The 19,255-nt window shown below is 41.6% G+C and overlaps 1 long non-coding RNA gene across 1 annotated transcript in view; it reads right to left on the reverse strand.

Moving 5' to 3' along the window:
- Positions 1-16,606, reverse strand: part of LOC124883203 — a 240,008-nt gene extending 223,402 nt beyond the window's left edge. The window contains exons 1-2 of the long non-coding RNA XR_007042108.1: positions 16,492-16,606; positions 14,343-14,382 (exon numbers count right to left, since the gene is read on the reverse strand). This is a non-coding gene — a long non-coding RNA (uncharacterized LOC124883203). The remainder of the gene's footprint in view (positions 1-14,342; positions 14,383-16,491) is intronic.
- Between the last annotated feature and the right edge of the window lie 2,649 nt (positions 16,607-19,255).

Raw genomic sequence — 19,255 nt, forward strand, 5'->3', positions numbered from 1 at the left:
GATTCTCTATGGGGTTCAGGTCAGGAGAGTTGGCAGGCCAATTGAGCACAGTGATACCATGGTCAGTAAACCATTTACCAGTGGTTTTGGCACTGTGAGCAGGTGCCAGGTCGTGCTGAAAAATGAAATCTTCATCTCCATAAAGCTTTTCAGCAGATGGAAGCATGAAGTGCTCCAAAATCTCCTGATAGCTAGCTGCATTGACCCTGCCCTTGATAAAACACAGTGGACCAACACCAACAGCTGACACGGCACCCCAGACCATCACTGACTGTGGGTACTTGACACTGGACTTCTGGCATTTTGGCATTTCCTTCTCCCCAGTCTTCCTCCAGACTCTGGCACCTTGATTTCCGAATGACATGCAGAATTTGCTTTCATCCGAAAAAAGTACTTTGGACCACTGAGCAACAGTCCAGTGCTGCTTCTCTGTAGCCCAAGACTGGGGAATGTGGCACCTGTAGCCCATTTCCTGCACACGCCTGTGCACGGTGGCTCTAGATGTTTCTACTCCAGACTCAGTCCACTGCTTCCGCAGGTCCCCCAAGGTCTGGAATCGGCCATTCTCCACAATCTTCCTCAGGGTCCGGTCACCTCTTCTCGTTGTGCAGCGTTTTCCGTCACACTTTTTCCTTCCCACAGACTTCCCACTGAGGTGCCTTGATACAGCACTCTGGGAACAGCCTATTCATTCAGAAATGTCTTTCTGTGTCTTACCCTCTTGCTTGAGGGTGTCAATAGTGGCCTTCTGGACAGCAGTCAGGTCGGCAGTCTTACCCATGATTGGGGTTTTGAGTGATGAACCAGGCTGGGAGTTTTAAAGGCCTCAGGAATCTTTTGCAGGTGTTTAGAGTTAACTCGTTGATTCAGATGATTAGGTTCATAGCTCGTTTAGAGACCCTTTTAATGATATGCTAATTTTGTGAGATAGGAATTTTGGGTTTTCATGAGCTGTATGCCAAAATCATCCGTATTAAGACAATAAAAGACCTGAAATATTTCAGTTAGTGTGCAATGAATCTAAAATATATGAATGTTAAATTTTCATCATGACATTATGGAAAATAATGAACTTTATCACAATATGCTAATATTTTGAGAAGGACCTGTATAAATACTTATGACTTACTGTATTTCAATAATTTTCAAGTAGTCAATAAAAAGAACTGATTTCATGAGTGGAAAAAAAAAACGTATTAATTTTGATTAATTACAGAAACAATAGCATGGTAAAAGGATTACTGCATTTATTTGCACCATGGAATGAAAGCCGAAAGCCATCAGAACAAGTGCCTATATCAGTAAATCAGATGTCCAACTGCAAGTGAATGCAGCACATATAGATCTCTGAGCTATGCAGCGCTGCTTCGAGTTGTTTGCTGGTGGCAGCAGCAGCAGCCTAACCTTTACTGACCCCTCTAATAAGCTCATTCCTTCAGCCTTTAGCATTCACACAGTAGTTAAAGAGAAAATCCCTCTGTCTATCCTTAAATGCATTCAGCTGACGTTAAAACCAATTAAAACTGGAGTATAGACAGACTGAATAAAACCAGAACATTTGACCCCAAGTAAATCCAGATACATCCACTTAGTTCTCTTGCTGTTAAAGTTTTGCAGTTTTCTAACAGTTATCAGTAAGGTGTTTTAAATGCCATCCATTCTGTAACTTACATTAAGATCAGGGTTGCTAAACAGTCTTTGTAGGTCTGGAAGAGTATGAAAATTAACTGGATTATTATTACATCAGGGTGAGTGCACATAAAATAAACGCAAGTATAGAAAAAGGTCTTACTTTCCAGACTTTGTTTCTTATTCTACTAGATAAAATATTTATGTTGGAATGCCTGAAAGATAAAGTGTTGTTTTCATAAAAATGTTAGCATTCAATCCCCTTAGTCTTTGTCGAGCCTTCTTTCTCTGCAGGTACAGCTGTAAGTCTTGTGAGAAATGTCTCCGCCAGCTTTGCACATCTAGAAATGAAATTTTTCAATCTAAACCATCCATTGTATCTGTGGCTGTAGGTTTAGGGTGGTTGTCCTCCACCCCTGTCTCAAGTCATCTGCAGCTTCTAACAGGTTTCCTTCCAGGATTGTGTCGTCTGATTACACATAAGATCTGGAGGTCTCAGGTTGGGCTTGGAGCACTATTCTAAGCCAGAGACCAGGGCTGAGGGTTATACCAGGAAGATCAACAGGGGTTCTTCGGAATGGTGTGTTATGGCTATTCATGTGCTGCCAAACATAGGGTTTTGCATGTAGGTCAAAAAGACCCCCAGGGCACCATCTTCTGCGTTGTTTTACCTGGTAAAATATTTGAGAAGCAGATCTCATTTATGCACATGACCAGGAAGCTCCTAAAGAAAATTATTAAAACCACAAATGCGCATAAACACATGAAAAGCAAAGAGAAACAAGCATGTAAATCGTGAGGGCAGAATCTGTTTAGGTGGACGTTCATGTCTTGGTACAAATGGTCCATCCTCTCTCCATGTTCAGATGATGGATTGAACGGAGTTCTGTGAGATGTTCAAAGCTTGGGATACCGTAGTAGAACCTAACCTGCTTTAAACCAAACCAGAACTTTCTTCCTGACCTGTCTGCTGGGTTCCTTGGTCCTCATGATGCTGTTTGTTTTCCAATGTTCTCTAAAGAACCTCTGAGGCCAGAAACAGAACACCTGCAGGTAGACTCACATTGAGGTACAACCAGCTGCACTTCATGATGTAAATTTTGAAGATGATTACTTTACAGCAAGTTAAAGAGGCTGCACATAAATGCACACCACACTTTTCAGATTTTCATTTATAAAAATAAAAATGTTCCTTTTACTTGACAACGCTGGACTACTTAGAGTTGGTCTATCATATAGAATGCTCATACATGTAAGTTTGTGGTTGTAATGTGGGAAAATGTCAAAGTTTAAGTATTTAAATGCTTTCAAAGACAGTGTTTGTCAATTAGAACTGAATTATTCTTCATCAATAGCAGATTCTTTAATAACTGTTAAGTTTATCTAATCTTTTTTCTACTTTGAAAAAATACCAAATCAGAACCTTTTTAATGCTTTCTTGGTTTTAGGATCAACTAAAAATCACATTAACAAAAAATAATACCTGGACTGGAAAACACACCAATCACAGATTCTTTAAAACAGACTGAAACTCGTTAAACTTTTAAATCAGGTAATGTGGATTCTTAGTTTTCCCTAAATTAATGTTTATGAACCCAGTATCCCTTCTAGTGAGTTGGATGTATCGTCACAGCCCTCATCATTAGTAAAGGCTCCACTGAATGTCACATGTGCTGATGTTAAAGAAAGCAATTAGCCACTGTTGGCATGTTCCGGTGAGTAGATGAGTAATGGCTGCCGGGGCAGGAGTGTCTAGCCCTGATAAATGCTACTGTCCCCGTGCTTTATTAGTACAATGAGTGACTGGGAGGGTGGGGGTGGCTGGGAGCCAAGGTGATGGACCATAGGGAGTCTCGAAGATAAACCCGGATTGACAGCAGAGAGAGGTGGCTAAATGCTAATGCACCGAGTGACATTTCCGATGGTGGACCGGGTTAGCTTAGATGCTGCTGCGCTGACAGACTGCACTGCAGAGACAGGAAAAAACAGCCCAAATACCAGAGCATCAACTCCCTGAACCCAACTTCATTCTTCAACATAGAAAGAAGGTAAAGATGGGAAAGAGGGCCAAGTTTTCGTTACCGGGCTTTTATCAACAGCAAGCAGGTACTAGACTCATTGATAAAAAGAGCGACAGGTAAAGATGGCACCATAATGACACCAAAGGAAGAATAAAGCAGAGCAGAAGAAAAGACAACATTGATATTCAGGCAGAGAAAAGGAGGCACGTCTCCCTCCCATCAGCCACCTGGGGAGTTTATTCCGAGTTCAATACTTTGTCCACTAAATCCCCAAGTGCTGCTTTTGTTGATAAACCCTCTGGCTCCTTTTCCTCGCCACCCTGGGAGGATGATCTCTATCTCTACCTTCAATTTCCAGGAGTTGCCCAACCATTAACGACAGGAAGGGAGAAAAATAATAACTTTGGTGCTGGTTGAAAGTGAAACGGCTGTCAAGGCGGAGCCAGGTGTCGTCTTTCTGGGTGGTCAGACATGATGGTGTGTTGAAGCTGTGTCTAATTGGTGGTATTTTTAACACTGAGTGGTATGTCAGCTGAGGAAACCTCCAGACTTCTGAATGCCACCTTTAATGGAATCTAATTAGGAGATGGCGGTGCTAACAGAAAGCCAGTGAGCAGAAACGTGTGTGTGTGTGTGTGTGTGTGTGTACGTGTGCGCATGCTTCTTATCTGGCTGCTCACTGAGCAGATCAGGGACCTAATGCATTGTGACAAAATGTGCATGTCCATGAATGCATGTCAAAAAATACAAGCATTAAAGAGCAGAATTATCCCACAAATCAACGATCCATATATAAAATGATAAGACAGAATATTCACTATTTTAAAAAGTGAAAACTACGAGGAGCATTTTTTTATTTAAAAATATAAATCATGTAAGATATCTCATATTTTTGTATCAGTCCTCATGCACCAATCTGAAGATTAATAGCTCATCTGTGAAAGGCGCAACTTTTACAGACCGAGATCTTTCTGCTTCCTGTTGTTTTCCAGCACAATCTGATTTACTGCTTCCTGTTTCCACAAAGTGAAACAAGCTCACCAGACTGGAGTGCTGGTCCTTTTGCCCCATCACCATTTCACACTCATCCATTACAACCAGTAATAAGTTTCAAGTACCAGCAGGAGGTGCTATTCATTATATTGGTTTAATCAGGGGGTCCAATTTCTCATTCTGCAAGTCCCCGGAACCAAAATCAACACCACAGGAGATATATCTACATATCTATATAGATCTATATCTATAGATATACACTACTGAAAAAAAATAAAGGAAGACTTAAACAACACAATATAACTTCAAGTAAATCAAACTTCAGTGAAATCAAACTGTCCACTTAGGAAGCAACAATGATTGACAATCAATTTCACACCCTGTTGTTCAAATGGAAAAGACAACAGGGGGAAATCTTTGGTGATTATCAAGACACTCAATAAAGGAGTGGTTCTGCAGGTGGGGACCACAGACCACTTCTCAGTACCGATGCTTTCTGACTGATGTTTTGGTCACTTTTGAATGTTGGTGGTTCTTTCACACTCGTGGTAGCATGAGACGGACTCTACAACCCACACAAGTGGCTCAGGTAGTGCAGCTCATCCAGGATGGCACATCAATGCCAGCTGTGGCAAGAAGGTTTGCTGTGTCTGTCAGCGTAGTGTCCAGAGCCTGGAGGCGCTACCAGGAGACAGGCCAGTACACCAGGAGACGTGGAGGAGGCCGTAGGAGGGCAACAACCCAGCAGCAGGACCCCTACCTCCACCTTTGTGCAAGGAGGAACAGGAGGAGTACTGCCAGAGCCCTGCAAAATGACCTCCAGCAGGCCACAAATGTGCATGTGTCTGCACAAACAGTTAGAAACCGACTCCATGAGGATGGTATGAGGGCCCGACGTCCACAAATGGGGGTTGTGCTCACAGCCCAACACCGTGCAGGACGCTTGGCATTTGCCAGAGAACACCAGGATTGGCTAATTCGCCACTGGCGCCCTGTGGTCTTCACAGATGAAAGCAGGTTCACACTGAGCCCATGTGACAGACGTGACGGAGTCTGGAGACACTGTGGAGAGAGATCTACTGCCTGCAACATCCTTCAGCATGACCGGTTTGGCAGTGGGTCAGTAATGGTGTGGGGTGTAATTTCTTTGGAGGGCCACTTGACCTCCATGTGCTCTCCAGAGGTAGCCTGACTGCCATTAGGTACCGAGATGAGATCCTCAGACCTCTTGTGAGACCATATGCTGGTGTGGTTGGCCCTGGGTTCCTCCTAATGCAGGACAATGCTAGACCTCATGTGGCTGGAGTGTGTCAGCAGTTCCTGCAAGATGAAGACATTGAAGCTATGGACTGGCCCGCCCGTTCCCCAGACCTGAATCCGATTGAGCACATCTGGGACATCATGTCTCGCTCCATCCACCAACGTCCCGTTGCACCACAGACTGTCCAGGAGTTGGTGGATGCTTTAGTCCAGGTCTGGGAGGAGATCATTCAGGAGACCATCCACCGTCTCATCAGGAGCATGTCCAGGTGTTGTAGGGAGGTCATACAGACACGTGGAGGTCACACACAATACTGAGCCTCATTTTGACTTGTTTTAAGGACATTACATCAAAGTTGGATCAGCCTCTAGTGAGTTTTTCCACTTTCATTTTGTGTGTGACTCCAAATCCAGGCCTCCACTGGTTAATACATTTAATTTCCATTGATGATTTTTGTGTGATTTTGTTGTCAGCACATTTAACTTTGTACAGAACAAAGTATTCAATGAGAAGATTTCATTCATTCAGATCTAGGATGTGTTATTTTAGTGTTCCCTTTATTTTTTTGAGCAGTGTGTAAACACTTGCTCTTAATCTTAGACAAGAAAAGCTGACCGGATGTGGTTCATTTTAAGAAAAGAGAAGAACACAAAGCAAAAGATTTCAAGTAGGAGAAGATCTCATGAGCATTTCTTCGCACTAAAACTCATTTTCGCCAGGGAATTGTCTAAACTTGTCAACCTCAGGTTTTTGTGAAGTTTGGCAGTAACCCAACAACTAGACACTGCCTGCATGGTAAAGCCTGTGCAGCACATATAAAATAGAAATACAGTGAAGGTTTAAGAAAAAAAAAAGGATGATTTATTTGATATTTTGTTTACATGAAATAAAACCGATGGACAAACCATCCTGTAGACCAAATCTAGCTCTGGCTTGCTTTCCAGTTGCAAAATAACCCTGCATGTCATGAGCTTCAGGTTTGCCAGCTATCATGCAATAAGCCGGACACAATGTTGGGCAGTACAAGGACAAAAAGGAATTTGTTCTTAAATATTAAAATCTAACATGTTAAACCCAAACCTGGGCATAATTTAAATATCAAAGATATAGTTTGCCTGTTTTAGTGCATGTCAGTCTATCCAAGTCTATGACTCCAGTTAGGAGTGAGCAAAGCATGCCGATACAAACACAATCCAACATGCACACTCATCCAAACACACAGATTCCAGTATTGTTTTTAGATGTAGACCAAGACAGATTAGTCTTCTCAGGCGACATAATCAGATTTAGGTTTTGGCCCTGAGCATCCTCTGGAGCGCTGCTGATCTGATCCCATCACTGAACAAACAGCGATGGTGCAAACTCTCTGCTTCCTCCACCTCTCCTCCTTCATTCTTTCTTGGTTACCTTTTAACTATGCTCTTGTGTATGTGCTGGAAATATAAATGGTAATCCATTTGGGCTATTCGTCTAACACAACTAAGTTTCTTCTCCACTCATTTCCAAACCAAGTATGTTGTTGCTCATTAATGGCTGCTGCAATTAGGAATGACTAAAGGATTTATTTGTGCATTCACTGTCCTAAAAAGCCTCCAAGCAAGTCAGAAATATGCATATTTATGTTAACTCTTCCTTTTGAGTTAAGAGTTTTATTACAAAAGATAATGCAGAATAAAAAGAGGAAGAGGAAAAGGGTGAAGACGAGCACATGTCCCAGGACACACTCGTGTGTGTAATGGGTCGTCTTTTTGTGATGAGCTGCAGTGATTAAAAATGCCACTTTGTGTGACTGGGCATGGTGCCAGGAGAGGAAAAGAAGATGGAAGGTGGACAAAGAGGAGTGTGGTTTGGTCCTCTCTTTAATGAGGATCCTAATCAACCCAGCGAAGGCTGTCCTACTTCATTAGACCAGAACTGTTCGAAAGAAGGCCCAGCAGAGACTGTACTTCCTGAGGCAACTCAAGAAGTTCAACCTTCCACAGGAGCTGCTGGTCATCTTCTCCACTGCCATCATTCAGTCTGTCCTGTCTTCATCCATCTCAGTGTGGTTTGGATCATCCACCAAACAGGACAGGTCCAGACTGCAACGAATAATCAGGACTGCAGAGAGAATCATCAGAGCTGACCTTCCCTCCATCCAGGACTTATACAGGTCTAGGGTCAAGAAAAGAGCTGGAAAAATCTGTGCAGACCCCACACACCCTGCACATAAAGTGTTTAGAGTTTTACCTTCAGGTGGCGCTACAGAGCTCTGTTTACTAAAACCAGCCGCCACAGAGACAGTTTCTTCCTCCAGGCTGTTTCGCTGTTGAACATTTAATAAAGTACAAAACAACAGCATACAGATGTTGCAAATGCACCTTTTCTATTAGATATGTGTAAATTGTAAATTTGTATATCAAATTCCTTGTTTGTATGCACGAACTTGGCAATAAAGCTGATTCTGATTCTGAAAAACCGGACCGCCAGAGTGGAAAGAAAAGGAGGGGGCCAAGTAAGAGGCTGAGAAGTTTCACCAGCTGAAGCAAATAAGTTTTAAAGAAGAGGCTGGGAAACAAGAAGTGGAAGTAGTGTGGACAGATAGACAGAAGGAAGGAGGAGGGTTGGCCTGTCGAGATAACAGCGCGGGTCATTGGGTGAGTCACGGCTGCCATCGATCCCGATTGGCTGTCTGACAGCCTCAACATGGCTGCCAAAACCTTTAAAGTGGGCAGCCTCGTAGCCTGCATGTCAAATGAGCTCTATCTGCGCCACATGCAGTCCACGTCTACACCACCACAACCGATATCCTCCATCCCACTCCCACACACGGCTGATAAGAGCACCTAGCAGCTGATAAACATACACACCAATCCATTTCCCAGCCAGGGAGAGTAAATCTGCAGCTCTATGAAAGAGAGGGTGTTTGTGGGCTGAGGGTAACGTTTAGTGACGTGCACACTGCGAGGTGAGTGTTACGAGGTGTTACGCTGGCCCTCAGCCCTTCATTTTCGGTCCTCTCACATTGATTGGACAGCAGGACAAGCAGCTCGCCCACACAGCTCATCTCTTCCAACTAAAAGCCAAGACGCAGCATGTGTGTGCACGTGTGTGTCGGTGATGATTACATCAGGGAAATCTCTCTCCAACTCTCAAAGCCAATATGTTTGTCTTTTAAATGATTGGAGATTAACATGAAAATAAAAAGTTAACAAATATACCAAACATAACCCCTGTCATATTTTTCCCATTTCCAGCTACTTAAAGACATCATGTTCTAAAATAATTTAGCACTTATAGAATTACATTTTCTTTGAAATTCTGAATAACGTCTAAAACAAAATGTTTTAGCCTCTTACAGAAAGGCCACTAACAGGTAGTGTCTTTTAAAAAGCCGTGAATACTTTCCAGTGTCCAGTTCCTGGTCCAGAGAACTCCAACTATACCTCCTTAGTTTTCTGAGTAATGTCAAAAACTTTATAATGTTCTCCTTGTGTCGTAAAACTAACAGTCTAATTGACTGAGGTGCAGGTATGAAGACATCTGAGAAGATCCTCTGGTGGGTTAGGTGTCCTTTTGACTCAAAAGGAGTCAGCATGTCATCTTCGTTTTGGGAGCAGGGTCACACCTCAGAATCACTTCCTCCTTCGCTGAACTCCCAACAGGCAGCAAGCTTCTTCTAGAAGCTAAGGGTCCTTTGTGATTCGCTTGGATTCAATTCATGAGATATTGACCAGCCTCAGACCTTTTTAGGAAGCTCTTCACCATGTTTTGAGTCTGCCACTTTGTTCGCCGCCAGCGCTGATCCGAGCCAGGAGGAAGAAGCAGGGGGGTTGGGCATTGGCTTAGCAAATCGACCCTGTAAAAAATTCTGATCGCTACAGAAACGACATCTTCATAATAAGGTCAACAACCACAGCATAGATGAAGGCAGCAGTAAAACATCACTGACCGGCCCTAATGAGCCCAAAATAACCTAATTCTGAGAGCCAGAACATTAACAAAGATCACAACATGAAATTCAAGAAGAGTCCAAACAGAAAAGATGAAAAAGTAACAAATAATTGGATAGATACCATCTAGACATCTTAGACCACATCTGAAAACACTAAGGCTATCTATCATCATGTTCTCTCAAGTCCATCTTTCCTCACCAGTTCATCCTTCTCACCCAACATTCCTCCATCCTTCATTCAACCTTCCCTCATCTTTACACCCATCCCTCCCTCAATGTATCCATCTACCTCCTTGATCACTCATCCATAACTCTTTCATCTCTCAACTTTCAATCACTACCTCCACCTTCTCCCATCCTCTCCAACTATCCCTCCCTCCTTTGTTGCTAGGCAGACAAAGGGACTAAGCTAGGTGATTGCTAGCCCCTCTAAAGAACAACCAAACCAATCCTATTATTCATCTATGAGGGATGGCTTTGTAATAACATTTATGAAAAGCTCCGCCTATTGTATGGCCCTCCAATCGGAGCTCAGCCTGCAGGGTTTTCAGTGCAGAGTTTTCTTATGTTTAGAGATGTTAGCTTCAACGAGGAGGAGGTTTTAGCTGAGGATCCTACTGTACCAGTTTCAACATTAACTTTTAATGCAAAGCAGCATCTTATGGTTGTCATCTTTCTATTTGTAATCATGTAAGAGAAGAATGTCAGACAGTCTTTGCCACTAGGTCACTAAAAAGGTTTTCTATATTCTTCAAAACTGACATGAAACTTTGGCTAAACAGATATTTTGAGTACGTTTCTATAGATCTGCAGCTAAATTTTCATGCAAAAGCAAGATGTGAAAGTGCTAAAAAAAAAGACTATAAATGTAAAATATGCACATTAATGGGGAGAAACAAAATGAAATCTCTCTGCAATTTGGCTGCATACGAGAAACTAAGAACGAATACATGAAAATGCACAAACACAGAAGCTCACTGTGGCTCCATAGAAGACATCAAAGTCATACTTGCAGTATATAGAAACAAGGACAAAGGGATTTTACTGGAAAGTAACCACCTGTCCTGCCTACAGCTCAGATACTGTCACGACTCCAGACAACAAACATTCATTATGCTGAAGACAAACAAGTCCAAGCCTCATCTAAACAGGCATTACAGCTCAGAGAAGCAAACATGATTCACGGAGGAGCTTAAGTGTTTAGGATGCTGCTGTGCTTTTCTTGGCTGTTGGGACCCTGAAGCCCCTCTCCATGTTAGAACCTGCTCCCCGGGTCGAATGCATCTCGCTGTATTAGAATAATCACCTGTTTTGTTTAACTAAATTATGGAAAACAGGACCGGATCACGTCTGAGCAAACAAATAGTTTTATTCCTGAACGTGGAAGCCGATTAAAAGACATCCAGCGGTGTGTCAGGGCAGCTCAGCTCTTACACATTTTACACAAAAAGTTTACTGCCTAATAAAATCTGTGCATTTAATAAGCAAATTATTCTAATCATAAACCTCTTGCCAAAGCAATTAGGGATAAATTATAATCTTATGATAAATTATCTTGTGTTGACAGCCTGGGGAACACTGCAATCAAACATTAATTATTCATTGGGTAATTAAGTTCATAGGTGTTTTTCCTGCCTTTCATTCCCGCTCTGACAGGTACAGAGTTTAGTCATCAGAACTTGGGGGACAAAAATAAAAAAATCTATTCAAAAATGTAATAAAGTTGTTTTATTTGACTGTTCAATCGACAATAAATTCAACACAGAACAATTTGAACCTACAATTAAGGCTTTAATCAGCTTCTGTAGACAAGTAAAATATCTGCTGCAGGAATTATTTTAAAGCTACATTCAGTAAAAACATCAGACTTGTTAAATTATAATTCTTCTCCCACACAGCAGACAATGCTCAGTTTGTTTATTGTAAATAATTATTTAACTAGATGATTTATGGCCTTCATGCCTCTGGTGACATCATATAAGGCAAAGTGCGGCCCTGGAGCCATCTGTGGCCCTCTGAATGATTGGGTAAGGCCCTTTATTAACAATGCTGGTTGATTTTATTTTAATTTTCATTGTAAATAAGACCACAAATATCCCACCAAATAACAGCAGACTGGACCGAACCCGTTTATTAAACTCGGCTAAATAAAGTACAGGTTTTACAATAAAGAATGAGCCAAATTCTGGTTTTGTTGCTAAGATTAGACATTTTCCTTTGGAAAGAAATGGAAAACAGTTCCTGCAAACATGGAAAACCCTTCTAATACTTCAGATCCTCACAGATGTACAGATCCTTTTTCTACAGAAATCACACAGAAAATAATAGAAGTTTTGGCCCCGCGACTTCTAGCTTGATGATTAAAGAGTTTTAACACCACTGATATAAGGCAACTAGTCAGAATTGATTGTTATTTATTTACTTGCTTTTTTCTCTTGTTTTGTTAAATAGTGTCTTATTTATTCCTTGTTTTCTGTCTGCAGTGAAGCGTTTGAGCCGTATGTCAGATCTCTGCATGGATTTAAGATGAACACCAATAATTACCTCCTTCACTATGAAACAAACACCATCACAACCTGCCTTTTATAAATGTTTTTATCTTGTATTTTATATATTTAAACTTAATGTCTGTACGCTCAGTGCTGAAGAAACTGAAGTAAACGTTCTTGTTTGTGCCACAATCTTGGCGTATAAAGCTGATTCTGGTTCTGATGCCTTGGCAACAATAAAACACATGGAAGCGGTTCTTCTCGATGGTCCGAGCAGACTGGAATAGTCAGACATTATTAAATGAACCAATAGCGTTTCATGCAGAAGCGATGCATCATCTGTTACCGTCATCAGCAGGCAGATTAATGAGACTTGTTGCTAACTAATGCCAGCTGATCAGCTCGGTTCTTGTGCCTCCTGTGATGTCATCGATCCAAATAGACTAAAAGAACCAGAAGCTGGTTTGCCTTTGTCATGATGAACAATATGGTGAGATCCTTATGTTATATGCAGTAAGATTTTCAGTGTGAGACACTATTAAATAAATGTTTTACACATCTTCTCCAGGGTGAAGAACTCAACCATCTGCTAACCATCTTATCATAAAACAAATTAAAAAATTAAAATGTATTGAGGATTTTATCCATAAATATCAGAGATTTAATGAGTGAAAATGATGTCTAATATCTCTGCCTAATTTTACGTTCACATCTGAATTAAACACACTCACAGCTACCAAAATAGATGCTCGATTAAAAAAGGTCTTATAATATTTTACAGCATATTATTGTATTTAAGTGATAAATGTAACAAGTTGACATAGAAGCTGAAAGCAGCCATCTGCTGAAATAAACGCAGTTTTCTTACAAATCTGCCTTTTCTTACCAACTGCACTAAAACAGCACCAGATGCATCACAGCATGCAAAATCTATAAGCACTGACATCAAAATAAAAAAAATACAGTTTTATTATATTTATAGCAATAATTTCAACGTGAACTGTGCAGCGCACTGACAGGTACGGAGCTGCGTTCTGAAAATAACCGGCCCGGCCCAGATACGTCAGATGGCGTTTAAAGGACAAAGCATATTTGCAGGAAAACAAACGTCAGAACTCATCAAGTTCAATTACATGGAGGAGACATCATATTCAGACATGACAAGCTCTAGTCTTCTTTATCTCAAGATTTATCAACCTCACTGCTGAGGACAGAAACAAAGACCTGGATAAAGACATGATGAAGATTACAAAATCTCTGAAATAATGAGCTCTAACTGTCCCTCTCAACTCCAACCATCCATCAGACTCTGTCTCAGGCTGACGCTCGCTGAGAAAGCAGCATGCTGCTGCCATCTAAAGGGTGGAGAGGGGTTTACTGTAGCACAAAGAGGAACCTTCATACAACCTATATATGTATGCCATGTCCATCAGAGCGCAACACCCGTGCTGTGTTAAACAGAAATCAGCAGGAAATGGATTCAAAGTGGCTCAGAATGTACCGCTGAGAAGCTGTAGGAAGCTAGAATGCTGCAGAGATCAGGAGGAAACAACAGCTTTGACCAGCCTGAGTCCATACTGTACATGATGCAGGAAGATGCAGAGAAGCGTTTAAATACAACTTGCAAGAACTGATGTCTAGACATTCATATCCAGCATTCTTATTCAGAGAAAAAGCTTCCCCACCAAACATGCATGATCAATACAACGAAGTAAGAGCTAAACATGGCTGCATAACGCATGTTAGTGATCATCATTAAATGACCAGGGATCAATATATGAACAAAGCCCAAGCCAGGCCCAAACAGCTGGGCAACCAAACTAGTCTGACTGAACTGCATTTAAAAGAAAGCCCGGAAGCCCAATTCCAGTCTGATTGGGCTGTCTGAACCAGACCACAGCATAGAACCGGTAACAGATTAGACCACAAATTAAATATGCATTAATGACATAAAAGCTCAAATTAAAAAGAACAATAAGCACCTTCTCCTCACTCACTGATGCTCCTCATCTTACCTTGACAGCTTCAGAGCAGCTCCTGTCATATTCCCATCATCTAGGACCAAAGCAACAAAAAATAAAATCACTTTGCTTGTGTACCACGTTAAACCTAAAAAATGTTTCAGTCCAACAGAAAAAAGCTCAACTTGATACCACTGTAGCACAACAAGGTTCTCTGGTGAGAGCAGCAACATATGGAGAAGGTGACGGTGCAGAAGCTGGGTGGTGCTACATGTTGCTCAAACATTTTATTTTTGTCTAAATCTGGAGCAGTTCAGTCAGTAAAACTGGTTTTAAATGTACTCTGGCTGGATGACTGGAACCGTATCCTTAATGGTAGGAATTATTTCCTACAAAGCAAAGAATCGTTTATCGGAAAAATGATTCAGGAATATTTAACAATAGCTACTCATGTCTCCCTTGTATGTGGCCATTGTCATCATTAAAAAACAAAAACCTGCTCTGGTCATTTTATGCTTCTTAAAACCCAAAAATACAGTAAAAAACATTTGACTGCAAGTTTGAAACATGTTCAGTAGAAAACAAGATATCTTATATTTGAATATTAACAGTTTTCTCTGTTCCTTAATTAGCCTAAAATTGAAAAGCTACACAGAACAGGCTCATTTGTTCTTAAATGTTCCATGGAAAACCATTGAAAATGCGTTTTTCACCCTAAATCCTAAACTAATGCATTCATAAATTTATTTTTGGTGTATCAGAGGTGATTTGTGCACCATTCATATATTTTCTGTGGTCTTTGACTCTAATTCATGAGGATTTCAAAGGAACTCTTAAGACTTGATTTTCTTGCCTACATAAAGGATAGAAAATACATAAATTATGGCTACAGTGAGATGTGTTTAATAATAATGAGACACTTATCCATGAATGGGCAAACATCACCCATAAAACAGAGGAGTCATGAAAGCCCCTTTCTGTTAATTAAAAGTCATGAAACTTTGAGCCTCCATTCAGCAGCTGTAGGAGAACATGGCAACATTCAGCCTCTGATGATGGTTTAATCAGTGTGGCTGTACTCTGACCCCTCCTCCCCAGTGCCAGGCATCATTGTGCTGATGACGGCTCCGGCATATTGATGACAGCCTTTTATTGTGTGGGTTTACAGCAGAGAGGGAGTCTTGATTATCTTGTAACCTCTCCACCCTGCTCCCCACACCTCTGTCCCTCTCAGCTAACGATGCTAATGGATGGAGGAATGTTTATGTGCTTTGCTTAATTAAAGCAGCAGACCAGCAGCCTCCGTCTATGTGCTGCTCTGTCTTTGAAGGGTGTTTGTGAGGCCCCCGGGTTTCTGACTGAGCCGCTGTCTCCGCCCTTGTACTAAACTCACATTAAAGTAAAGCAGCAGCAAAGATGCAGCGGGATGAAAAGAAGAAGGACGAGACTACGGAGGAAACCATAAAACCGGGCCTAGACAACTAAAAGGGAAAAGTTTCTAAAAGTCAGACAGATCTCACAGAAAGAGGCACAACAGGATCGGCAGACAGATCTGGAAACAGAAAGGAGGAGAATGTAAAAGATGCCGAGGACTTTTCTTCCTGGCTTCATCTCCGTCTGCATGTGATTGTAGACGTAGGTTCATAAGAGGTTGTTTCACTGAGATGATGAATTCATCTTCTTCCTACATGCATTCTTCACACCCTGTTGACTCCCTGCTCCCCATGCAAACAATCATGTCAAACATTTCATACTTTCTGATAACATAAAGAGTTACTGTTTCCTTTATAAGAGGCATGGTTCCATGTTTCAGCAAAACAAACTGGAAGTAAATGTTTCTACCCCCACAGACCTAACAGAAGCACCTTCCGACCATCATGAAGGTCAAACACACCAGTCTGCTTCAGTACAGCGAGAAGTCGCTGATTTAAGAAGATTTCTCACTGTTAAACGAAGGTTAGAGGCGACCCTTTCATACAGGCACATCTTAAGGTCCAGCCAGAAGGATCTGAACCAAACTGTTCATTGCAAACACTAGTCTGACAATGCAGTGAGTAAATCCTGCAGCACAACAAGGAGATCAAAAAGTGACCAAACATGAGCCAAAACAATTAATGAAGCACAAATCCATCCAGCTTCACAGGCATTGGACTGCTATCAGGTTGTTTGAAATAAAAACAGAACCGATACATTAGTTACTCACACATTGGGTTGATAATATACAGCAGAACCATGTTCAAGTTGCTTCATCTCCTGGAAGCCTGTTAATTACTCATCAATCTAAATCAGGTGGTTTGCAGCATGGAGAAATCTAAAACCTGCAGAGGACTGTTCTCCAGGGATCAGGCATGGGATTAGTTCTTTCAGCAAACTAAACCAATCTGCTCAGATTTACCTTTCAGACCTAAGATGGTCCGATTTATAACATTTCTTCACAGAAAAAACATCTTGTCCTAAAGAAACTAAAATTAAAAACTAAATGGTAAAAATGTCTAACCTTTGTGTTAAAAATACTGATCCTTAAAATATGCATCCTGTGATGGAGTGGTGACCTGTCCAAGATGCACCCCGCCCTTCACCCAATCACTGCTGGAGATACAAGATCTAACTGAGTGTCAGAACCAAGGCCGGGTCTAAGGGACCCATCTGCCTGTGGCAAAGGTAGAAAATACTCCTGCATTCATTCAATCAGATCACATTCCTATTTCTTGTGGGAACATGTGTGAGGTAGGTTGACATTTGACATTTTAGCTTTGACCTCATCACACAAGTACACCAGGACCTGACGAATAACACAAATAAAGTAAATAGAATAGAAAGAATTCTTAGACGACTCAGATAAATTGTCATAAAGAGCTGAGGAATCTCAAATATGATCAATAAACAAAAACAATAAATAAAACAAAACATTCCATTCAAATTCAAACAGTAAAAATGTACTTTAATCATAAATCAAGTGAATAAAGTGAAAACGTTCTATAAAAATGCAGTAGAGTCTAACAAAAATAAAGCTTCCTCCAGGTGAGAGGTCACCAGGTCAACCCTGGAGAGGTCTCCAGTCCATCACAGGGAAACACGGAGACACAGGCTGGGAATCAAACCCAAGACCTTCTTACTGCAAGGCTAACACCTGCACCACCATGTTAAAAACACTTCAAGTATTTGAAATAAAACTGAGCTACAAATATGGGAATTGAGCGAAGCTAAAAGGATCGGGCTTTATGTGAAAATATTAGTTTCTCTCGTTACTGTGATCATAAATGACCTGTTAACCTGTGTGATTAAAATGATTTCTGTTCATTTTAGGTCACATCCAGGCCTGCTAACCGTGAGACCTGTAGAATCATGACATCATTTCAATAGAACCTGTCCGGCAACATGAAGGAGGCTAAAAGAAGAGCAACACACTGTAACCCAATCTATACAAATTCAGATAACAGATAATAAGGTGATTGTCATCTATCAGTGTGGAAAGGATTCCAGAACCATGTCTAAGGCTTCTGGACTCCAGAGAACCACGGTGAGAATACTTGTCCATACATGGAGAAAACATGTGGAGAACCTTCTCAGGAGTAATAGAAATAGAAACAGAAGAAATCTGTAAGACGTTACTGGATATTTTAAGCTGCATTAATTTATTGTGGCTCTCATTGCAGGTGCTCTCTCCTTCAAGGTGTGTATTCTGCTGGCGGGGTGGAGGGTCTTTAGGAGGGGCTGGAGCCTAGGGCTGCTCCCTCTCCTGGATCAGCTTAGACCTTCCATCAAATGTGGGGGCCGTTTCCTCCCGGCCACACTCCCTGCCTGCTGATGTATTGGTGGTTCTCGTTGTCCGTGTGCCGGCTCACTGCCGGCGGCTGCTTGCCGGGGTCCGGGCCCCCTGGCTCTATCGGGCCTCTGCTTGGGGAGTGATGTTCCCCGGGGTCTCAGGTCTCTGCTCCGGTCTAGATGATTCTGAGTGCTACTCTGCCGAACAGGACACGTTAAAAAAATAATTATTATTATTGTGCTTTAAGGCAAGGCTCTGGACCAATCAGAGGAGGGCAGATTTGTTAGTAAAGAGTTGGCCAGAGACTTCTAAGGTCTGTCCAATACCCACCTACTAGTTCTGGTCTATTGCTAAGCGAAACCTTATAACCGTAGCTCCTTTTATTAATAAGAATTTCCATTTAAAATCTATCTGGAAATCTCTTGATGCTGAATTCAATTTGAAGCTTTTCCCCAAAAAAACTAAGTTTGTTATTCTCTAAATAGGCTCCACTGTTATAAAAACACAACCTCAGTTAGTAATCTGTAGCCTTGCAGCATTTGTACCACTGTGGTTTCTAATCAATCTAACATGCCTTAATATCAATATTAAGACTATTTAAAATTAAAGTGTACATTGCATTTATAATTGCGCTTCTATAGCACTGGAATTTATGCGTTCCTGAACATGCAATAGTCATTTTAAGACTCTTTATTTGTCTCAATTGCATCTCCTTGGCAGAAATGTCCATTATTTATTGCTGTATAGGTCCAGTAATTGCCACCAGAGCAAATGTTCCTCATTACATGGTATGGAAACTGTAATTGGCCATCCCAGGCACAGCGATCAATGTCATCGTTATTACAGGGAGTTCAGCCGCCTGGGCCCCAGACAGTAGGCCCAGTCGGGGCCAGAGGGGACCAGTAAAGGGGGAAAGTGGTAAGACTCCTCAGCTTGTTATGCTGCAGCATACAGTCTCTAGACAACTGCTCATCTGGGTGTCTATCGACAGCTAGGTGTCCAGCATGGAGCTGTTTTCTCCATCTAGCTCAATGTTGCTCTCCGTCCATAAAGTCCATCAGTCAGCCTGGGTCCATCTCTCACCTGCCTCATTAATGCTGCTCCTTTTTGCCCCATTTGTCATTCTGCCACGGCTGTGTCAAAGGGCCACATTGTCCAACCTGCAGTAGAAGCCAGTGGTGTGGCCATTACTGTGGCTCCT

Source organism: Girardinichthys multiradiatus, chromosome 17 (assembly GCF_021462225.1).
Source record: "Girardinichthys multiradiatus isolate DD_20200921_A chromosome 17, DD_fGirMul_XY1, whole genome shotgun sequence".
Taxonomy (NCBI): domain Eukaryota; kingdom Metazoa; phylum Chordata; class Actinopteri; order Cyprinodontiformes; family Goodeidae; genus Girardinichthys; species Girardinichthys multiradiatus.